The sequence below is a fragment of the Lissotriton helveticus genome, chromosome 8 (genome assembly GCF_964261635.1).
Source record: "Lissotriton helveticus chromosome 8, aLisHel1.1, whole genome shotgun sequence".
NCBI lineage: Eukaryota > Metazoa > Chordata > Amphibia > Caudata > Salamandridae > Lissotriton > Lissotriton helveticus.
Genome location: NC_136069.1, coordinates 376,343,452 through 376,367,247, shown reverse-complemented (window position 1 = coordinate 376,367,247; position 23,796 = coordinate 376,343,452). Strand labels below are relative to the sequence as shown.

General features: G+C 43.5%; 1 protein-coding gene across 7 annotated transcripts in view; it reads right to left on the bottom strand.

Moving 5' to 3' along the window:
- The window catches only part of NBEA (neurobeachin), a 1,787,704-nt gene that overhangs the window by 647,200 nt on the left and 1,116,708 nt on the right, over window positions 1-23,796 (bottom strand). The window lies entirely within an intron of this gene.

The window sequence follows — 23,796 nt, the reverse complement described above, 5'->3', positions numbered from 1 at the left end:
ACAGGGGAATACAAATTGCTGAACGGTGCCAGGAACGGCGCTGGACGGCGTCGGTCTGGCTCCTTGTCGGAAATTGGGAACCAACTAATGGCCAAATTATCCAGAAACCCAGGCAAAGGCAGTGGCGGAACGAACGGAACCCACTGTCGCCAGGATTGCAGCTGTGGGCAGCGCAGGGGCCGGAGCCGCCGGCGTAGGCTCTTGCGGCGCCGGGGCCAGAGCTGCTGGCGGAGGTCCCTGCGGCGCCAGGGCCGGAGCCACAGGCAGCGGAGCCAGCTGCAAGGGAGTGCCCTCAACTGGGACTGCGGGGCGCGCCGGCGGGAGCCCGAGGCCTGAAGAGGTAGTCCATGGCTGCAAGAAAATCTTGCACCTGGGCAGGAGTCGCCGACAGACCCGGATAGGGCGGGTAGGCCGCGGGACTCACAGGCTCCAAAGGAACCGTCGGGTTGGTACCCCTGGTCCCCTCGTCCAGGAGCCATGGTCATGCTACGGACAGTAGAGACAGACCCCAGCGCGCATGGGGGGTACCTTAGTAGTCTCCGTGAAGTCATCTCAGCACCTACGACGCCAGCGACGGATGCAGAGCCGCACGACACCACCTTCCATCGCGCAGGGGTACTGCTGACGAAAACTTTCCGGATCCAGTCAGATGCCTGGGGATATTCTAAGGTAAGGAATCTATCACTAACGTGTTTCTTTCAGATGTGCGCGTTCTGATAACTGACAGCGTGTGTATGTGGCTTGTTTCAATGTACATAGTGTGAGTAGGCCTTCCACATTTAGACCTAGTGCTTAATTTCCAAACGAGTGAGTGCCGGTACCCAAAGCTCTACTCCGGCGGTACTATTAAAACTGGCACACCAAATAACAAGGCTGCATAGTGTTGAATTTACCTCAGGCCTCTTTAATCCACTACCCATCACTGCTTCCCCTTTATCTCACTCTTGCTGGTCCCTGCTTTCTCAATTTGTCCCGGTTTTCCTTCTTCCTCCCTCCTCCTTTCCCGTTTTTTTTTTACCTCTTGCTCGCTGTCAATATCTGATGAGGGAAAATATGTGCTTGGCCCTAAAGATGAATGCCAGTGGGCCCCACCGGCTAAAACAGCTCCAATTAAGCACTATATAGACCTACCTTTCTTCCTAAATTGGTTTCATTCCCACATCAGGCATGCATTGAAAAAGCAAATCTGTGCAGCTAACTTCATAGCTAGGCTATGAGTGTACCAGGTGTGTCAGATCTGGTACAATTGTAACTTATAAAGTAGAAAATTGACCCATCTGCCATTTTAGAAGTCCAAAACGTTTGCCATTTTTGGGCCCTCATTATTTTGACTCCTGCAGCCTAAGACCTGTACACTAGCTTCAGCCCTCACACACTTCTGACTGACTAAAGACAACATCTCCCAACTAACCTCCAGGCAGGTCAGATACCTCTGGAGGTAGATATTTCCATATTCCGGGTACCTCACTCCAGAACTCCCTTCCTCAGCCGCTAAGAAAAGATAAAGTCATTGTTAAATTCAAGAATGGCCTTATGACACCTCTTCTGACTTGCAAATTGTCTGGTCTAAAGGCCAGACTATCGTCATGTACTTTCTTCCCTCACTTGTCAGTCAGATACCTCACAATGCTGCAGATTCTAGTTTTAGGCTTTTGCAACCATTCAGAGACTATTGTTGTTGGGTTACCCAATATAATTTTTACTTCATCTTCATTCTAACCCCTATTCTTATTCTATTTCCACTGTTGCAATCCTCCAACCAGCCCTTTTAGACTGCAGCTCGTGGTTTGAGCACTTAAAAAAACAAAAACATATTTATACAAAAGTTCACCGCCGCCGCTCCACACGTCCTGGGTGCTGGTCTCCTAGCAGTGGTGAGCTGCTTCACACGAATCCACAGTGGTAATTCAATCAATTTAAACCACAAAACGAGGACACTCACAGAAATAAATGGCAAAGTGCATTTAATGTGCAAGCCTCCTCACTCTGACAGACGTGTTTCGGCACTAAGCCTTTTTCTATGTCAGTCAGTATTCGTTCACGGAACCATTTTAATAACAAAAAAGTGCATCACGTGAAAAATCATAAAAAGAGAAGATGGTCCGCTCGTAACAATAATCAACAGATTGATAACAGCCATCTTATAACGTGTTTCAAGCACAAATATGTATAATGGTGATACACAAATATATATATATATATATATATATATATATATATATATATATATATATATATATATATATAGCGCACACTATCAAATTGGGTCTCTCTTGTCTTAATTTTATAAATCCTGCATAGCAAAAAACCTAGGCGTCAGCATTTTACTGAAACTATGAGGTGTGGCTGCCATTCTTGAATCTAATGGAAGAGCATGGAAACTTGTGCAGAAAAAGCTTGTGTGCCTTGTCAGGATACGCAATACTGGAGAACTGATACAGAGCCATGATTTTGTAGCAAAGATCCCTAGAGAAATAATGCCTAAGTTTAATGAAAAGTAGGCCAGGACCAGGTCATTGAGGCATTTGAACTCCAGATAAGTAATTATGAATCAGATTCACAGTGCTACTGGAAGCCAGTGTAATCTCCTGCCAACAGCAGCAGAGACAGGGGTCATTTTAAAGACTGCATGCGGAAGTCTGAGCTTGCTGTGAAGTTTTAAACTGCCAATTCAATCAGCCAAAATAAACTCTTTTTGACAGGTCAACCCACTCCTTTAAAAAAGTAATAAATCTCCCCTAAGTAGGCCTTATTGCCTATCAGGCAGGGTGCATGGTATTTAAACATAGGACATGTAAAAGTTTACCATTCCACATGTTCTTACAGTGAAAAAGTCCAAAAACCATTTTCACTGTTGTAGGGCTGGCTGCTTCGAAGGAAAACGCTGGGTTACATGATTACCTCTTAATAATGCTAATTTCGGTTTGGGAGGAGCTAGAAAAATAATTCAAGGAAATTTTTTAATAGTTGTTCAAAACCCAATGTTATATTAAAATCACATTTTATATAACTATAAAGGAAAACTTACTTTTAGAAAGTTGGCTTTTCCGTGCCTTAAGTCACTGGAAGAGCATCTTCATTTTGCTCCCCCATTTCTACCAGCCAGTAATTAGCATTTAAATAGGTGTGAACTTGCTCCAACGACAGGGACAAAAAGTCTTGGGTGTGGGGAGGTGTTGTGCCCTTGACAGGATGGCCTGTGGCCTGGGCCGAAGCACTTGATTAGCTTCAAAGAGGCCTACCCTGTCACAGGCAAATTTTGCTAACAAGCAGGTTGGCACACTTATTTGGTCCCCCCCCTCCCAGTCCCCCCTGCCACACTGGCCCCAAACAGAGCTGACCAACTGTTGACATCACTGTGTCACATCCTGCTAGAGTGTAAAGACCTGCTTGACAGGTCTGTTGAGGTTTAATATATCACACTCACAGCCCACCTCAAAGGGTGAGAGCTGGATGCCCCCAAAAATCTAATATTTCACCATCTGGTTGCCAATGAACCCTGCTTTGTTCTACCAGACGTCTGTCTCTGGGTTTCTTGGGGGTAAAGGGACTGCCTCAAATTGGATTTTGGTGTAAAATATGAGAGGACACTAGGATTACAATAGTATACTCACACATACGCCCAACCCTCGGAGCCCAATTTATGTGTTGCTGAAGCTTGTTGCCATCTTGAAATTACTCAAAGTGGGTAGAGTTAGCCCCGGGAACTTTTACCCCATTAGTTTGGGCATGCCCAGTGGCCATTCCCACACACTAGCTCATGCCATGCATAACTGAAGCATCTCCAGGCACCTACTTCACCTACCTACTTCACCTACCTACTGGACCGGAGTAAGATCTGCAGAGGACTAAACCTACTGTCTGTAATCTGAGAAGAGGACTTGTAGACTGGACCTGCTTTCTCTCCTTGTACTCAGGACAAAGAAGTGGATTTCAAGGATCATACTGCTGATCTCTTGTTCAAACTACAGGGATACAACAAGCTAAAAGGGGCCTTTCCTGTGAGGTTCTGTGATTTTCCGTGCTTTTAAAGTGCACGACTTTCTTTTCTAAACATGGATTTTTGCCATGCGTCGTGACTGCCATCTGGTGTTGCCTTTTACGTAGGCCTCAGAAGTTAGTCTGCGAGCAAAGCAGTCTGACCTTTTGTGGGTCATGTGTACATTAACTAAGGTTTCCTTCGTGCGCTGGAGTTAATTTCAGAAGCTGGCCTTTCACCTGGAATTGACCCTGCCAAGCCAATTTCCCTGCAAGATCGGTATCCACTTTCCCAATCCTCATTCAAGACATTTGTTAACTTTTAAGTTTCTTTACGTTTCTGTTATCTTGCACATTATCTGAAACTACTTTTCTTTACTGTTTCTTCATTTCATGGGTTACGCTTTCAATTAAGGGTTTGTCCGGGCCTTCCAGATTATTATTTAGATATGCCTAAATATTAACTTGTGGGTTGGGACACTGTAAAATGAGCTTTACTATATGATGCAGTGTGATGTCATGTATTTTCTATTGATTGAATTTTGGTGCAGGGGCGTGCATTTTAAATGTACCTTTTTGTGTATAAATAGGGATGTCTCGCCTTAGTAAAATTGAGCAGTTTCTTGAGTTGTACACCGTGTTGTATTACTGGGATTTCTGCTACTAGCTGCAGCTAATAAATATGATCTCTGACGCCACCTAGAAGTATTCCGTGTCTCTGTATACCAAGGCAAGGGAGCCCAGAGGACTTTGGGCGTGTCCCTGGCACCGCTGGGTACTTGAAATCCCAGTTCTTCACCTGCAGCTGCCTAGCTGATCAGCTTCAACTGGGCCTGGACAGGACTCTGACTGACACCCAGCAAGTCTCTAAGTGCTTTCCCTGAGTTCCGGAGGGGGTGAGGGGCTTTAGAAATGTACTCCTGTGTTGAATTTGAACTTAAAGGGCTAAAGTCAGAAGGTAAAATCTAGGGGAAACCTGGCTAGTGTATCTAGCCAGGTTTCCCCTAGATTCCATCGTGGTCAGCATAAATTGCGTTGAAAATAAACTGGCTGGTCTTTGCCATAGCTACCAGGGGGTTGAGCTCAGGTTTATTTAGTGGTTTATCCTGAAAAGTGTTGCGATTATTACTTGAGGTAGGTACTTACCTATCTCAACTAATAACCAATTTTCTTATTTTGAGTGGGAAATGTATAGCCAAACTCGCTTTGCGCCAATCTGAAGGCAAATGGCGCAAAGCATTAGCCTCTGAAGCAAAGGATAAATTTGTCTTGCAGTTGAAGACTTACAAGAAACTAATTTGGGAAATTAAATCCACTTAGTTCCCAAATAAAATTCGAAATTCTGAATATAAAACTAAAGTAGCATTTAAAACAGTATCAGAGTTATCCAACCCGGACGGCTTAAATGCTCCGGTGCCCCCTCACAAGATTTGTGTGACGAACTGAGCCAGTTTTTCATGGAAAAATTCCAGATAATTAAATACAGTACAGCCCCCTAAAGCCCCCTCAGCCCCATTCTCTCTGAAGATTGAAATCCATTTCATTTCAATGTATTCCCATCAATTACTAGAGAAGCTTTGCCGAAGCTGTTGATAAGGTCATGCCCCGTTTCAATCCAAAAGGACATCTTTAAAGAATTTCCTGACTTGGCGATTGCCATGCTCAACTTATCCTTGAGTCAGGGCTTGGTTCCCCTTACTTTTAAAGAAGCAGTAGTCCTCCCCCCGACTTAAAAAAGCTGGGGATTATTCCTCCATCCTAAAGATATATCCCCCAATCTCCATTCTTCCTTACTTTGTGCTCCTCCTTCTGGGATCCAAATTAGGCAGGTTTCCGTCCAGCCCATTCTACGGAATCCGTTATACTTTCAGTAGTTGATGACATGCAAGAGGAGGCGGCTAAAGGTCAGGCCCAGGCATAGGTCCTTCTATCGGTGGCCTCTGACACAGTGGATCATGACATCATTTTGACTGTGTCGAGGCCGCTGGTCTGCAAGGATGCATATTGGACAGGATAAAGACCTCCCTATCAGTTCGATTGCAATCGTTCGTCTTTCTCCTTTTTGCTCATCCAAGGTCAATCTAAACTGCGGAGTAGCTCAGAGCGTTATCACCCTTTTATTAAATTTTTACACCCGCCAGTTGGTAAATGCCCTAATAGGGAAGCATGTAAAAGTATTTAATTGTGCCGATGGTATGCAGCTATTGTTCAACCTTGAGGATACCCCGGACTCTATAGAGTTCTTCCAGAACACTAATCTTTATCCAAGGCTGGTTGAACTGCCAACAATTGAAACTGAACTCGGATGAAACCAAGGTGGTGATGGTCAAAAACAAATTGCACTGCTGGAGTCCTTCTTTTTGGCCTGAGGAGCTGGGTCCCCCTCCTACTCCAAAAAAAGCGGTTAAGAGCCTCGCATTCTTGTCAATGAAGATCTCTCATTGAAGCCTCAGATTGAAGCAGTGACTTCTTCATGCTTCTTTCAGCGCCGCAAAAAAATTAAAAAGATCAGGGAATTTTTCTCAGTCTAGGCCATCATAATCGCTCTTGTGAGGTCCTGTAGCGCTTTTGCCATTGCTCTCTACTTAGGTCTGCCTAAGGGCCTGAGTCAAGAACTGCAGCTCGTCCAAAACCAAGCAGCCAGATGGGTCTATCAACAACCTGGTTACTGTCATAGGAGACATTTGCTAAAGGAACTGTACTGGCTCCCAGTTGCTCAGAGAACACTGTTTAAAACGGGATGTATGATCTTTAAAGTCTGCCATGGTAAAAGCGCTACCTTTGTGGCTTTAAGAATATTGAAATGCACCCCCAGGCGTAATCTCAGATCAGCACTCCACAATCTCTAAGGGGCTCCCAAATTCAGTAGGAAAATATTGGGAGGAACAAGGTTTGCTGTACCAGCTCCTGGTGTTTGGAACTCCTTCCCTGACAACGTATGAGCCACCACCTCTTACAAGCATTTCAGAACCCTGTGAAAAACATGGCTTTTGAGACAAGCCTACGATTAACTGTTCTTTTCATGCTAGTGCTCTCAGTGCCAAGAAACCAGCCGGTGAACATGCGCTTTAGAAGTCCCTTGTAACAGAACATAACATGCATGTGACCCAGAGACAGGCTACAGGCACCAAATGGCTAAGGCAAGAAAATGCCAACATTATAAAAGAGACATTTTCAGAATTATAACTTAAAATCTGACTTCACCATAAATTAGGATTTTTCATCCCAATTCAAGGGACACCAAACATGAACTAGTTACCTATTCTGTTAGACCTTTCATCCTTAGGGTGGGCCTCCCCTAACCTTTTTTGCCTGCTTACCTTCTCTTTTTGTTGGCCTTAGGACTCTGAGCACTTTGCCACTGTTGACCAGTGCTAAAGTGCATTTGTTTCTCCCCTAAACATGGTAACATTGGTGGGTAGAATACACAATTGACATATTTAGTTTACTTGCAAATCCCAAGTAAAGTGGTATACCATATACCCAGGGCCTGTAACCTAAATGCTACTAGTGGGCATGCAGCACTGATTGTGCCACTCACCCAAGTAGCCTTTCAAAACTGTCATTGCAGGGCCTGTGTGTGCAGTTTACTGCCACTTCGACTTGGCATTTAAAACTATTTGCCAAGTCTTAAACTCCCCTTTTATTACACACTAGCAGCTCGTCCCGACGTTGTCCGGGTATGAAATAGAATGTGTGTAATGTGTGTATTTGGCAAGGGCAATTTATTTTAAAATCTCGTGGTAGACAACATTTTTTGTTTCATTAGAATAGGGACGGAGAAGGCCTAGCTGCAGCCCTGGTTGATGTTAGCAGGCGCGCGTAATTGGTATAGTGATCCGCCGCCTGAGCCCGGCTACAGCCCTGGTTGATGTTTGCAGGCGCGTGTAATGTCGTTGAATGAGAGAGTTATCAGCCGCGGGTAAATCCGTTTAATGAGAGAGTTGAGTGACAGCGAGTAGGAGAGGCTGTAGTAATTGTCCCCGCAGACACGCTCATTTGCGTGGTCCCCTGCTTGAGGCCCAAATGAAGGCCTGTTTGATGTTAGCAGGCGTGTGTTCCCCTGCTTGAGGCCCAGCTGCAGCCCTGGTTGATGTTATCAGGCACGTGTAATTAGTGTACTGATCCGCCGCCTGAGCCTGGCTAGAGCCCTGGTTGATGGTAGCAGGCGCGTGTAATTTCGTTGAATGAGAGAGTTCAGTAACAGCGCGCAGGAGAGGCTGCAGTAATGTTACTTACCAGGACTCCAGGTGAACGTGTTTGTCACGCCCCCAGCACACGGCCACAGCAGACGATCTTCTAATTAATGTACGACCCACATGGCATGAAGGGCGGAACGTAGCACACGCCCCTAGCGTTTCTCACGCCCCCACTGTGCCCCTTGATGCTGCGCAATTGCATTCACATGGCATGAAGGCCGAACACACGCCCCCCAGCGTTTCTCACGCCCCCAGCGTGTCACGCCGCCAGCATGCCCCTTGATGCTGCGCAGCAACGTAATTGGCGCTTGTATGTACGACTCACATGGCATGAAGGGCGGACACACGCCCCCAGCGTTTGTCACGCCCCCAGCACACGCCCACAGTTCACGATGTGATGGCCGTACCACACGCCCACAGCACAACGCAGACACGCAGACAAGGGACTACTTTGCTGGCACGGTTCTTTTACCTTTTAAATGTACAGAGGAGTTGGCCTAACGACTAAGGCGCTCGACCTCGGAACTGGGGATCTGGGATCGAGTCTTGGTAACGACGCCAAACATCCTGTGATTCTGTGCAAATCCCTTAATCTCCCCGCGCCTAACAAAAATGAATGTGTGTCCTCATGTAACGTAACTGGTGTTATGTAAAGCGCACTGATACCGGATTCAGTTCGGGTCAGTTCACGCTATATAAAACTCTGCAAAAAAAAAAAAAATATGGTGGCCGTCTGCAAAGCCTATGTCCTTCTGCTGCAACTGCCCTTTCCAACGCTGTATTGGGTGTTGTGATTGGTGCTGTGGTTACTGAGATTACCCGCCTCAAAGGTTTGGGCTCTCTCATTATAATATTAGTATGGATAGGCCACCGCTGAGGTAGGCCCTAGGTGGCCCATAGGGCAGGGTGCTGTGTAAGTAAAAGGTAGGATATGTACTGTTATTTTTTGCATGTTCTGGTAGTGACAAACACCCACATTTATTTTTCACTACTGTGAGGCCTACTCCTCTCATAGGTTTACATTCGGAATTCCTTAATACAAGTTTAAGCTGTAACTCCTGATTAGAAAGTAGTAGTTGCATCATGTTTTTATCTGTGGAATGGTATTGATAAATACTCTTTACTGGCAACGTTGGATTTAACATTAATATTTTAGAAAATGCCACTTTTAGAAAGGGGGCATTTTTCTGCTCTTACTGCTCTGTGTGCCTGCAGCCTATCTCCAATACACGTCTGGGGTGGGTGACAGTTCCACTTTGTGCATTACCTCTAGACAGCCACAAGCACAGGAAGGTAAGATATGTCTGCATACTAATCTGCATTTTGATGGCTCTTCTTGAGCAGGACAGGAGGTGTGAACACTTACACCTGAATAGGCAGTATCCTGTTTCCCACACAAATGGCTGTCTACTCCCTACTGACAGTCTGAAGCCAGAACTGGGAAGAAAGGAACTGAGTGCACTTCAAAGACTCTTCTTTGAAGTCACTCCCACTTCATTTAAAAAAAAAAAAAGAAATTATTTGGTGCATGATAACAATATGCCAATTACACTTCGTTTTTCTAATCGAGTTACAAACATTTTATAAATTCAAGAACAATGGAAAAAGGCATTAAAAATAAAGTAAAAATAAAAGAGAGAGAAAGAAGAAAAAACGAGGAGGGAAAAAGAACCAAAAAAGGGATAGAGCGAAGTAAAACAACATACATGTATTGTCATCACCGTTGATAGATTGTGTGTATCTCTAAATGAGTTACTAATGTGAGAGTTTGCCTTTAACAGTTGATTGGCAATTGTTCATCATGCACACATTTCTGAGTATTTTAACCCCCTCCCATCCCCTGGGTTGGCACATTTTATAAGAAAAAAGAAAAGAAAAAAAAATAAGGCGTTGAATTGTTGGCTTATCTCTCAAGCCATTTAGTTAGAGGTTCCCAAATCTTTAGCCCTTTCTGCATGGATCGTACACTTCTTTCCCCATAAATGGCTTTCTCAAAATGGCAGTTTGCCACTAGTTGTATTAACCATTGATGGTACCCTGGAGGAAATGGGTCCAGCCATGCTGAAGCAAGGCAGAGGCGGAATATTGCCATTGCTATAAAGATCATATACTCTCCAGGTTTACCTTGCGTCTCCTGATCGACCCCAAGGCATATCAGGGAGGACGATAGAGGAACATTCCTCCTTAATACTTCTTTAAAGAAATTCGTAATCTCGCATTTGAGATTGCTTAGTACGTCACAAGAAGCAAACATATGGTTGAGGTCAGCCTGGTATAGAGAACATCGTGGACAGCAAGTCCCTCTCCCTGTCCCCCATTTTGCGATTCTTTTTGGAGTATAGTACAGTGAAAAGCAGGACTTATAGTACTGGGCTTGAAGCCATGCAGGGATTAGCAAATTTTGTGCTAACTCGCAAGAATGGAGAAATAGATCTTCTGGAATGTCTATTTCCTCCTGCCACTTCCTAGCTCGCGTTGTTAAATCATCCGGCATTAATGCGTTAAGAGAGTTATATATTGTTCCAATTGATGCTTGACTTGATCTTAGGTTATCGATGATAGAATTGCTAATAAATCCTGCTGGTCCACCGCACTTTCTCCCCAAAAAATCGCATATTTGTAAGTATTTGTAAAAGTCCCTCCAGTCTAATCTATATTTTTCTTTAAGATTCTCAAAAGAAGCGACACCCGAGAGAGAGTAAAGATCTCCCAGTTTGGCCAGACCTTTATTTTGCCATTTTTTAAGTAATCGGTCTTTAAAAACATCGGGCAAGTTTGGGTTGTTACAAGTTGGCGTGCAGTAATTGAGACGACCCAGCCCAAGCATTTTGCGGACCGATTTCAATCTTTTAAATGCGGCCACCAGTGTCTTGAAGCTGACTTTTTTGTAATGGGAATCATTTAGAAACCGCCAGATCCATCCCCCAACATCTTTGCCCATTATGAGCTCTATAGGCGTGGGTATATCGTCTAGGATATTGTCTGTGGTTCGATCATTTAAGAGAGTGAGATTGTGCAGTAGAGTAGTTACCCAGTAGTAAAGTCTTATATTTGGGAGAGCCAGCCGCCCTTTTTCTTTTGGTAAAGAGAGAAATTTATAAGCTCTTCTGGGTTTCTCATAGGCCCATAAAAATCGTGAGAACATATCTATCTTTTTCAGACACGTATTGCTGAATTCTAATGGAATAGCTCTCATAAAATATAAAAAATTTGGGGAGAAAAAGCATTTTAATTAAATTACATCTTCCTATTATTGAAAGATGTAGTTTGTGTAGTCTAATTAATTCAGGTTTGGATTTATCGATTAAGGGATCAATATTACATTCAACTATTTTCTCCACAGATGCCATAACTCCCACTCCGAGATACACAGCTTTTTTGACCTGTCTCGTGTCTGTACCCATATCAACATTTTTACAGATTATCTGGGTTTTGGATCTTTTAACTGAATATCCCGATAAACTTCCGAACTTAGCCGCTTCTGATTCCATCTCTGCCATAGATGTTCCTGGATTTGCTTTCACCAAGGCAATGTCGTCGGCATAGGCTAGGACTTTCGTCTCCCACCCATGCAATAAAATAGGACTAATTCTCGGATTCCCTTCCAGCATACGTAAGAATGGGTCTATATACAATGTGAATAGGAGAGGTGAGCTCGGGCAGCCCTGACGGGTACCTCTAGTTATTTTAAATGTTTCTGTTAAAGCTCCATTTATGAATAGCCTTGCGGTGGGTTGATAGTACAACATCTTGAATGCTTGTAAATATCCCTGACCGATCCCGACCCTTGACAGTGTCTCCCATAAAAAAGACCAGGAGACCCTGTCAAAGACCATCTCGGCATCATGAAGGATAAGTGCCATTGGATCTCCTGATATGTGTGCAGCATCGAAGAGAGAAATAGTTCTCCTAATATGGTCTACTGTACCACGACCCGGAATAAATCCGTGCTGTCTCAGGGATACAACTTTATGAAGAACGCCTGCTAATCGTATCGCCAGGATTTTTAAATAGATTTTGCTATCCGCATTAATCAATGTAATAGGGCAGTAAGAGGCAGGTTCCAGTGCCGATTTATTTTTTTCCAGAAATACTACGATTTTAGCCTGCGACCAAGAAGCAGGTGGCCCCCCCTCCTAAATACATGTACGACTAGCAGAAGCATTATCTCTTTTAGTTCGGTGGAGAAGCTTTTATAAATGTCATCTGGAATATTATCTAGCCCAGCTTTATTATTTGGAAGACTGTTAATGCAGAGGAGTGTGTCAATCCATTGGGGGGGCTCGTCTAGTGTGAGCTGGTCCTTATGTGGTAACTGGGCAGCTGAGATTTTATTTAGATAGTAATATCATCTGGGCAGGCCATAGTTGTCTCATGATAGATTTTGATAGTAAACGAGAAACTCCTTTCGAATACCCTCTTCATCTGACACTACTTCTTGTGCAGAGTTTCTAACAGCCTTAATGATGTCCCTGGTAGCTTTTTGTCTAGCCCTGACGGCTAGGTGGTGACCAACCTGTTCGTTGCATTCATATGCTTCCCTCTTCCATGATGCTAATCTTTCCACCGCCCTCTCTGCAATTACAGCTATGCCGGCTGATTTTGCTGATATTATTCTTGCTTGTGCTTCCGTTGAATCTTCGCCATCCCTAAGAGTGATAATTTGTTTTTCTTCTGCCTCCGTTAGCCGAGATTGCAGTTGATCCAATGTTTGGCGTTTTTCTCGATTCACAGAGATTGAAAAGCAAAGTGTCTCCCCTCTAATTGTCGCTTTCAGTGCATCCCAAACTATTTCTATCCTACTGCTGCCTAAATTCTCTTTAAGAAATTGTGGGATCCACTGTTTCATGTGCTTTGTATATTTCTCATTAAGGAGAAGGGATCGCTCAAAGGTCCAATTTGCACAATCTTTAGTTATCCCTTTTACCCCTCTAATTTCCGCTAGTAATGGGTTATGGTCTGCAATAATACGTGGAGTCTTCTCTATTGATGACTCAAGAAGAATAGCCCGGGATGCAAAGGGATAGTCCAATCTGACCAGTTTATTATGCGGGCAGGAGAAGAAGGTGTAGCCCGGACCAGTCAGGTAGTGTGAATGCCATATATCAGTGAGTGCTTATTCTCTACATAAGGCCCTGAGAGCCCTATGGACCTTTGGTTTTCGTCCATCATATGTCCAATTACTATCCTGAGCAAGATTATTATCTGCTGGGAGGTTGATATTAAAATCACCACAAATAACTACAGGTAGCGGCCATCTAGCCAGTTCATTATTCAAGAAATCAAAAATTGCTGGGTTATATGTGGTACTGCTGTATATAGCGCATATAGTAAGTGTGTCCCCGTTTTCCCCTAGGCATATTGTAATAGCCCACCTTCCATTTGAATCCGTTAGTGTTTGTGTAAATTGCAGAGATCGTTTTGCAGATAAAATTGCCAACCCTGTATCCTAGCATTTTGAGTAGGGGCCCCAACCACCGTAAAGCCAAGTGAGTCTAAAAAATGTATTTGTGTCCTCTCTATGTGTGTCTCCTGCAAACATAAGATATCAGCTCTAAGAAGACTTAGTGCTGCAGCCGTATTGCGTCGTTTCCTTATATCATTAAGTCCGCACACATTAATTGTTGCTATGCGTAGTTTACTCATTAAATGTGTCTACGTTTTTCCATGTGAGATCTCAAAATTTAAACACCTTAAACTTAAACACCTTAAGCCTGAAAAAAGAAACATCCTTACATGATAGCTTACATGATGCCAGCCCCCCGTCCCTAACCAAGTCCCGTAGCCCAAGAGCCCCACCCCCCACCCTCCACCACCCATTGAGGCTACCTGGTTCATCATGAACCAGGATGAGGACATCTGATCAGTCAGGGCCACAGTCCCAGCCCCCTCAATCCGACCCCCTGTGCTAATAATTTGTGTAAGAACGAAAAAGCTAAGAAGGAAGAAAAATATAACTGAATAGGAGGAGAGAGCACCCTATTAACCTTACAGTTGCTAAATTATGTTGACATTCCAGACATTATAGACATATAGCAAGCGAAAAGTTTTTCCTTTTTAAAAAAAATTAGTTTATCCACCTCCCGCCCCGGCCCCCCCGCCGCCCCCTCCCGCCCCCCTTTAGTTCATTTTGGTCTTTACCTTAGTCTACGTCGATATCCATTCTCAGCACTAGAGTACAGGGAACTTAGGATATTTTTTAGTTCTTGGTTTTGTCCGTTCTAGATTCTGTAATCTCCCTGAGATAAGCATGTGCTTGAATTTCTGAAGAGAAGCTGCGTGTGGTCCCATTGAAGATGATTTTTAGCCTTGCCAGGTTTTGTAAGTATACCGTCGCCCCGACTTGCTGAACGGGGGCGAAGAGCTGTCGCAACCTCCACCTTCGCTCAACTGTTGCGTGGGCTAAGTCAGGCCTGCTAAAGAAAGTGACACCGTTGAACTCTCTTGCTGGTGGGTCGTGCAAGGTCAAAAATTGCCTGGCGCAGAAGAAAGTTGCCTAGGAATACTAGCATTGCACGAGGATACTGCGCTGATGTCCCAGGACGTTTGGAGGGAGTTAATGGGAAGCGATGTGCTCGTTGGATTTCACGGTCCCAATCCCAGGATTGGAGTTCGGGAAATGCTCCTTTGCAGAGTGTGATCATATAAGCCCTTGAATCACTCCCTTCCACTCCTTCAGGGATCCCCAGAAAGCGAAGGTTGTTGCGCCTCGATCTGTTCTCCTGGTCCTCGATCTTCAGCATTAGGTCCTTTACAATACCATCATGCTCCTCACCCTGCGCTTGGAGAGAGGAGAGGTCCTTCTCCAGATTTTCTGTCCGTACTTCTACAGAAGACATTCTGTCGGAGATTTCCACGCATGTACGGCACACTTTCCGGATTGCACCCTGCAATTTTTGGGTGGCCTGTCGGTTTTTCCAGTTATCTATCTTGACCTCCTCCTGAAAATGTTTTTTTCCCTTCTTCCTGGCAGAGTTGTTCACATGTCTAATAATTTACTGTACGGTACCCAATACTTATACCCAGCAGTGCCTTTGAAGTGGGAGTGTGAAGTCACTCCCACTTCAAAGGCACTGCTGGGTATAAGTATTGGGTACCGTACAGTAAATTAATAGACATGTGAACAACTCTGCCAGAAAGAAGGGCTGTGGTGCTGATACAAGGGCTGCCACTCTGCTGCCAAAGAACAACTGCTTTTCTGCTCTGATATGATGCCTGTTGACAGTTGCTTGCTATCCTCTGCCCTGCTGAGGAAAAGGACTGGACCCATCTCACTTGAACCCAGAGTGATTTCCAGGACTTGCTGCCTTGACCCCTGTTCTGAAGTCTCAGGGCCATCAAAGACTTCCTAAAACAGCACCTGGACTCAGCCATCTGTGAATTCTGCCTTGCTAAGTAGTGCCGACCCAGTTCTGGGCCCTTGGAAGCGCTTGTTTCTGTGTTGACCCGAGAAGTATCCATGCATCAATGACTTTGCACAAATCGGAACGGACGCATCGCCCTTCGACACAGACGCAGCTGCTGACCAATGACACCGCTTCAACAGACTGCACAGCTCATCTGCATTGCAAAGGGGTTTGTCAAGGAAGCGTCACTTACTGAGCAGATCGGAACAGATGCAGTGCCAAAATACACGGGATCTACACAATGCATAGCCTCCTCTGCTCCATGCATCGGGTTCTCGATGTCAACGCTTCCTCTGTCCAAGGTACTTTTTCAGCATGACCTGCACAAGTCCTATAGCCAGCCTTCCCTCTAACGTGGTCTGCCTGAACTGTGGATTTAACCAAGTTTAGCATGTCCCCGGTTGGCGCTTTTTGACTCAAAACCCTATGTTTTGATTTCATTTTTAAAAATTAAAAACTTTGGTTCTACATATTAGATTGTCGTTTTGGTCTTGTTTTACTCATAATCTATTTGTGTAATCCTGTGCGGAGTATTTTTCCAGTGTTTTCGTTGTGATAGTGTGTGTGTGTGTGTGTGTGTGTGTGTGGCACAAAAAATGTACATATTGCCTCCTTAGATAAGCCTGACTGCTCTGTGCCAAGCTATCAAAGGGTGAGCACAGGTTATATTTTAGTGTGGATCTAGCTTACCCTGACTAGAGTAGCGGTCCCTACATGGACATGGTATATACCTCTGCCAACTAGAGCCCCCATTTCTAGCATGTTAACAATTACACTTCTAAAATGTAATAATGTAACTCCAATGTTATTGTATGGGAGAGGTAAGCCTTGCAGTAGTGAAAAACAAATCTAAGCGTTTTTCACTACTAGGACATGAAAAACGTAAAAGTACGTCCTACTTTTTAAAAACATTGGACCCCGCCCTCTGAGCTGTCCAGGGCCTACGCTAAGGGTGACTTATGTGTGTTACAAAATAGGTTTGGGCCTGGCAAAAGGTTGAATTTGCTAGGTCGAAATGGCAGTTTAAAATTGCAGACACACAGGCTGCAATGGCTGTCTTGAGACATGTTTAAAGCGCTACTTATGTGGGTGGACAATCAGTGCTGCAGGCCGACTTGCAGCATTTAAATTACAGGCCCTGGGCAGAGCTCGGGCCCCTTTTTTAGGGACTTACAAGTTAATAAAATATGCCAATTGGGTATAAGCCAAACTAACAGGTTTTAAGGAGAGCACACACACTTTGACACTGGCTGGCAATGATAAAGTGTGCAGAGTCCTAAGGCTAGCAAAAACGAATTCAGGAAAAACAGGACGTCTGAAGGAAAAAATGGGGAAAACCACACCAAAGATGCCAATCTAACAATTACTTGTAACTACCTAAAATAGAGGTTTTGAAACTGTATCTCAAGGAGAAACACAATCTCGACATGACAAATTTGGGGAACGAAAAATCCAAGGAAGTCACCTTTAAATGTTGTTGTGACGTACATAAACAGATATAACAATTTGCTTCCTTATCTGCATTTCCAGATGGGTACTCTGGAAATGTTCAGTGTGTTTAGCTGAAAGGATGCCGGAGAGGTAGATGCAGAAAAAACATGATTCAAAATAGAGAACCTCAAATCTACAATATTGTTTCCTCATAAAAATAGTGTATATTTGAATTAATTTAAAAATACACTATACTCTTTTAATAAAAGGATGGTGTTTTCGGTGTTGAAGAATTGTAATGATTTAAATTGAACAAAGTAAGCAGGTGTACCGGTGTTGAAGAATTGTAATGCTTTAAATTTAAGAAAGTAAGCAGGCGTACCAACGTTTTTGCATCACTAACATTTACATGGCCTGGTTTGAATGAATGCAAAAACATTGGGAACCTATTCAAAATAGCTGTTGAGGTTACACATATTTCACTTAATGTGTTGCAATTCCCATCGAGTAATTACTATGTAACACTTGCAGTTATTTCTCACAGGAAAAGGACATCAAGGACACTTGCAGGTAAGGGATTGGATCAATATTAACACAATTTTCATTTCATGCTTGCCCAACTCCAGTAAGCTGACAATATATACTGATTACATGAACTGCCTCACAGCAACAGAGGAAAGGTTATTAGACCAAGGGGTGGAAATGGAACGCGCTTTTTATATTGACAGGCCTGCTAATAGAGTTTACTGATTTTCTAAGACATGCCCTGCATTCTCACAATTTAGATTTGATGGCCTAAGAGGAATGTCATTTATCCCTAATTGAAAATAGTTCAATCTTAGATTTATTTCAGTGAGATCGCCAAAGGGAGTAGTCATTAAAAGCAAATAAAAATGTGATTAAAAACAAAAAGAAAAAAACACATAAGGGATGATAATGTCTCTTCAACAATAGAAAATCCTTTGTCTGTGCACAACATGGCGGTTTCATTCTAAATGCTAAGGCTGCAAACATTCTGTGATGCAGTCCTATACCTTCAGATTAAGAGAAATATCTCATATCAGTGGCTCTCAATGTGGTAGGTTTGTCTTTTTAGAAGAGACCAAACCGAAACTCCAATAGCTAGATCACAGTAGTGTCACACAGTATTCCTATAGTACTGCTTTACTCTATGTAATTGGTGAAGTGGCTACTCCAAATTTTGTTTGGCTCCCTGTGAGTGGCCAGACCATCACAAACAAAATGTAATGGTCTTAAAAAGAGAAAAATAACAGTTACAGTTCAGGCGTTATTCTTCTGATGCTCGGCTTAATGTGTGTTGTTCTCAGCACCCATGTAATGCTGGGAACTGAACTGTAGTACTCCAAAAGACTCGACACTTTAAACCTGGTCCTGAGTCGCAATACACTACAGTACTTCATCCTTTCACAATGGTATGCTAAGGAAGCATCAACAGTGAGGTTAATCGAATTTTAATTGAATGAGATGTTACCTTTACTCTACAGAAGGTACTTAGGCTCAACTCAATGCCACAGGACCCTTACAAATCCAATGCAACACTGACCAGAGGTGATATCAATGGACCTTGTATTCTCTTGGTTGGGACATGAAGTGGCAGGTTGTAGGTGAAAGTAGTCACACTTCTGACATGAGCTGAGGTTCCTCTCACACCACTGAGTCAGAAGACACCATAACGCTAAACAAGTTTCAATCAGGGTATTTTTTATTTATTTTTGTAGTTTTATATAGCAAAAACTAGGTCTAAAAAGGCATAATAGTGCTGCAGGAAACACATTTTTTTAAAAGGAAACAGATCGTTGTTAAGGGAGAAATGGGAAATTAGGATAAACTACACTTAAACAGTGGAGAACACACGCTTCTAAAGACTAATCTTCATCTTTTATTTATAATAACACAACTAAGTTGAGAGTCTCATTGAAAAATTAAACACTTTTATATAAAATATATACAAGAACTGTTTGTAAGGTTCATAAACCCTGAAATACAAGTTAATATGTATTTTTAATTCAAACTATAGGCAAGTGAATGGAGTAGATCAGTATGCAAACCGTGAGGCTCAAAAGAGGAGGAGAGGCTATAGAGAGATTCAGCTTAGAAGTGACATTCAAAAAGCCTTTCTTGAAGGGACTGTGAAAGAAGATGGTCTTAGCTAAGTGAAAGAGGGCTACAGTTCCCTATTTTCGGAGCATATCCCAAGATTAATCTTGGTTCTCATTTTGTATCATGGCCTTAGCCGTACAGAAATAGAAAAACTTAGTTGATGGATGCAACAAAACAAGCAAATGCCAGTGCTGTTAAAAGCTTAAAGTGTCACAATAAGTACTAATAAGAAAAAACTCAATGAACAAAATTGGGCAAGTGACTCAAACGTTTTGGAAAAAGGCATCACTGAAGAATGATAGAAAAAGGTGTGGTGTTAAAAGCCAAAGGAAATAAGAAAAGCAAGAATGTCCAAGCATCCTTCGGAGGACTGACTAGGACCTAGCACCTCCGTAACGTGCAAACGCATGTTTTGACAGAGGTCCACTGTTGGACCTCATCAAAATGTCTTCAAATCTTTAAAAGGACAAGCAATTTGAACCTGAACACAGCATCTGCACAGGGCTCTAGAGCAAGTGCATATGCAAAGTGAGTGCCTTTGGAAACACTGGTCATCGACTGGTAAAACTATTGGTGGCACAACTGTACAAAGTGAAGCCGACTGAGCAGTAGCGGCTGCCTCGGAATAGGGTGAATGGGGCGGGGGATGAAAAAAATAATAAAAATAAACGTACCTGTTGTCATCGCACCCGTCACCTCTCCTCCGTCCGCAGAACTGGAAGCACCCAGGCTCCCTGCCTCTCCCAGCCAATCTCGACGCTGCATGAGCAGCGTTGTGATTGGTCTGAGTGGCCAAACAGGCCGCTCAGGCAGTTCCTGGGAGCGTGGTCATGTTCTCCACCAGGCTGTGCAACACAACCAGGTGGAGAACATGCTAGGTGCGCATGATAGTTTGGACAGCCCAAAAGTGCCGGCCAAACCGTCATGGGCACTTAAGTAGTGCAAACCACTCACTCTGCTCTGACAGCGGTGAGCCCAGCCCCCCCCATCCGATTCCTGCAAAGAAAATGATAACTCTTATTATCATTTTCTTTTTCTTTTTTTTGCACTGCTCGCTGAGCACTAGGGCGAAGCTCCTCTGCCTTAGCGGGGGAGCCGCAATTGCGACTGGCATGCACTCACACCAAGTTGTGGATGAAGATGTTGTCTCCAATTAAGATTTACTGATTCATAGTTAGAAAATTATGTAGAGCCCACCATGTCATCTGCCCAGCATACAGGGACATTTTCCCTTTGCTTCTCTCTTATCAACGAGGTATATTAATCAATGGTAAACAGAAAAAAAACTACTTGAAACGCCACCTGAACTCCTGCCTAAAATAGGGCAGACTTTTTCCCACCGTTTACATTGATAGCTCCGCAGAGGCCTGAATTTTCCCACCAAGAGAACAAATGCAATCCACAATATTTAACAGATGCCAACTCCACAACAAACCTCTAAATTAGGCTGCTAGTCAGTTCTTATAAGTCCAGGGTAACAAAAGCATAAGGTTCCATAACACAAATGTGGATTGGCAGAAGACCCTTTGTGAGAGGCGCACAACCTGATGGATGTTCCTGCTTCTCCCCGGCCTTTTGAAATCTCCAAATAATGTGCTTTGTCACACTAAACTATTTTAAAAATACAAATTGTGTTTTTTAAACAGCTTTTAAACATGCCTTTTTCACTACTAGGCATGGGGCCCAATTATCTTGTAAACATTTGTTGGGGCCACACAGCAGGTGCAGATCTTCCACAGTCTCCTATGGAATCTTGTAAACTGATCAGCAGACGATCTAGTCCTGAATCATCAAGCTCTCTAGAGAGAATCTGCCTCCACAAGAAGGGGATCTGCCCCTAGCAAAATTGGCCCAAATGAGCCCATGGATCAAGGACAGGTTGGGAAACATGTTCTGCCGGTTCTTTTCTTCCTGAAATGAAAAGATTGAGGCAGGGGCAGAGACAGCACTTCTGGTTTTCAAGAAAACAATCTAACATGCATGTAGGCAAGACATTCTTCATCCTCCTCCAGTTTCTTCTAAACTGGTTTTGAAGTGCTAGTGAGTTAAATGTGGATTTTCGAAAGGGTGAATGGTTTGCCATTGGTCTGTGAACTATATCCATTCTTTAAGAAGGTCTCACACTCTACTCTCTTACTGTACTAGCATGTGGTGTAGCTCATCTTCAGGGAATGCGTCCTAGAAATTTATGCGCGTAAAAATCAAACATGGCTGAGTACAGCCTTTGACTAAAGAGCTTCTTTTTGCCCTCCAAGTTCACCAACTCCCACAGGTTCAGCCCAGTGGACTTCAATGGCATTACAACAGCACAGCCCAAGGATGTCTCACAGAACAAAGGTGACAGACGGTCAGGGGTGGACATCTTCTTGAAATGAAGAATGCAACGGATAGGGTAACGTTTATGGAAACAATCCTAGGTCAACAACTCCTTCATTCTGAGTATCTTGTGAGTGCCTGAATTGCAGTGCGGGCTGACTGATGACATAGGAAGAGTCACTAAGAGTACTGACATACGTAACTCTCAAGTAAAATTATTTTACTGATTCACTTAAGCCGGTTCAAGCACACAATATTCCATCATTCATCATACCAAAACTCAAAGGGATATCTCGACGTTAATTACGGATTTGAAGTTCCAGCACAAATTAGCTGTAACTTAGACATGACTGAGTTCAAATTGTTAGGGTATAATATTTAGAAAGGTTAGAAAAAAAATCACCTTACTTTGCCTTCCCAGCAGTCAAGTCCCTGACTAGCCTTTGTTTACCAACCCTACACCTGCTTTCCCAATCTCCTCCACAATGCAGCAGAAAAGTCATGCTCTTTTAATAGTTCTAAGGGTCTGTTTGTTACGACTTTGCAGACCACCAAGCGTGCTGTTCAACAACCACACGTTATTTATGCTCATACTCTACTAAAGGCCTTGATACAATTTATTCCATCCTGAAGAAACTCCATTGGCTCCTCTTGTCCAAATGCACCTTCTTCAAAACCAGCCGCATCGCTTAAAAAGCCATCACAACCAGCACCCCTGCTTGTCTTGCATAGAAGCTCACCATCTATGGTGGTTCTCACCACATTTACAGCCAGGACAGCATCAGACTGCAAACTAAGAAGTGTAAAAAATAAAAAAACAAAGTAATACGCCTTTTCCATCTGTGCACCCAGTATCTGGAACAAAATCCCCCTATGCATAACACTGCTCCAAATTGTGGAAGAGTTAAAGACACATCTCTTTAAAGAACACTACACAGTTCACAAACCTGCTATCTCTCTTATCACTCATTACATGTATGTCGTCTTTTACTTTGTACAACACTCCGCTGCCTCTTTGGCTAAGTTTAGCTTATAGAAGTGCCACATACATACATACTTGAGGACTGAATACCAGGTGCAAGTTTGACACATTCTCCTAACACTACATCTGGATTCACTGTGGAAAACAAACTTTGCTTTACCATAGAATCCACGTAAACAAATTCTACCTAAGTCTGCCAATGTCTTCCTCCTTTGAAATAATATATATTACAGAGAGAATTAATATTAGGACTGCACACCTGCCCATTAACCAGCTAGCTCCCTATAGGTCCAAATTCGAAAATGGCCGATTTATACTCTTATTGTTCCAAGGTTGACCAAATTAGTATTTTTGTTGGATAACAATACCGCCTATATTTGAGCACCTTTAGCACCTTTCTATACGCATATCAGTGATGTAAATTAAGTAAATAGCTAGTATAATAATTAATACTGTGGCTATTATTTTGATATAACAGTAAACCAAGGGTGTACATAATTACGTGCTTTGTAATTTATTTAACCAACGTCGAATGGAGGAACTGCCCTGCTGTATGCAATGTAGAATTTGTCTCCTGCGAGATCATACTTCAGTCAGTTGTGCTACTGCTGATTTCTTTGCATTTTCTTCAACATTTGAAGACCATTTCACAAAATATGGTGTTCTTTAACATTCCAAAGAGTTTGTGTTCCAAGTGAGAAACCATTTCTCTTGCTACCCTGCGGGGAAGAGCGCATCCAATGGTGCGAGGGACAGATGGAAGTGATAGTCCCAGGGCTGTTGTGATGGCTCACGCAACTAGAAATACAGCTTGCAGAGGGAGGGAGCTGCTCTTCGCCTGCACAAACTGAGCATCATCCTGACAGCCTCTTTGGAGACTGGGAGTTCAAAGAAGGAAGGCTGTGGAAGCAGTCCAACAACTAATGAGCACCTAAAGTCAGAAAAGAAACCTATTTGTACGTAAAAACCTCTATCCAAAGTCAGTGGCATAACGTAAAATGAGGAGGCCTGGTTGCAGAACGTGAGGAGGGGCCCCTGTGTCGCCCAAATATCACAGAATTCATTGGTGCTGGAGTGGAAGGGGCCCCTCTTGAAGTGTTGGTGGTGGCGGGGGGTATGAAGGGTTAGGGACCCCTCCCTCCCCCGAGCCACAGTGGCTTGCAGCCAGTGCTGTCTCAACGCATGAGGATGCTGGGCAGCTGCCCGGGGGCCCCGCCAAGCATAGGGGCCCAATAACCCAAATTTCCCGTTAAACATTTTTATTCCTGTGAGTGGTTGTGTAGGCAGGGCCCAGTGCACTGCTCTGCCCAATGGCCTATAATGCTACTAAGTCGGCCCTGCTTGCAGCCAAAGGGCTGTTTTT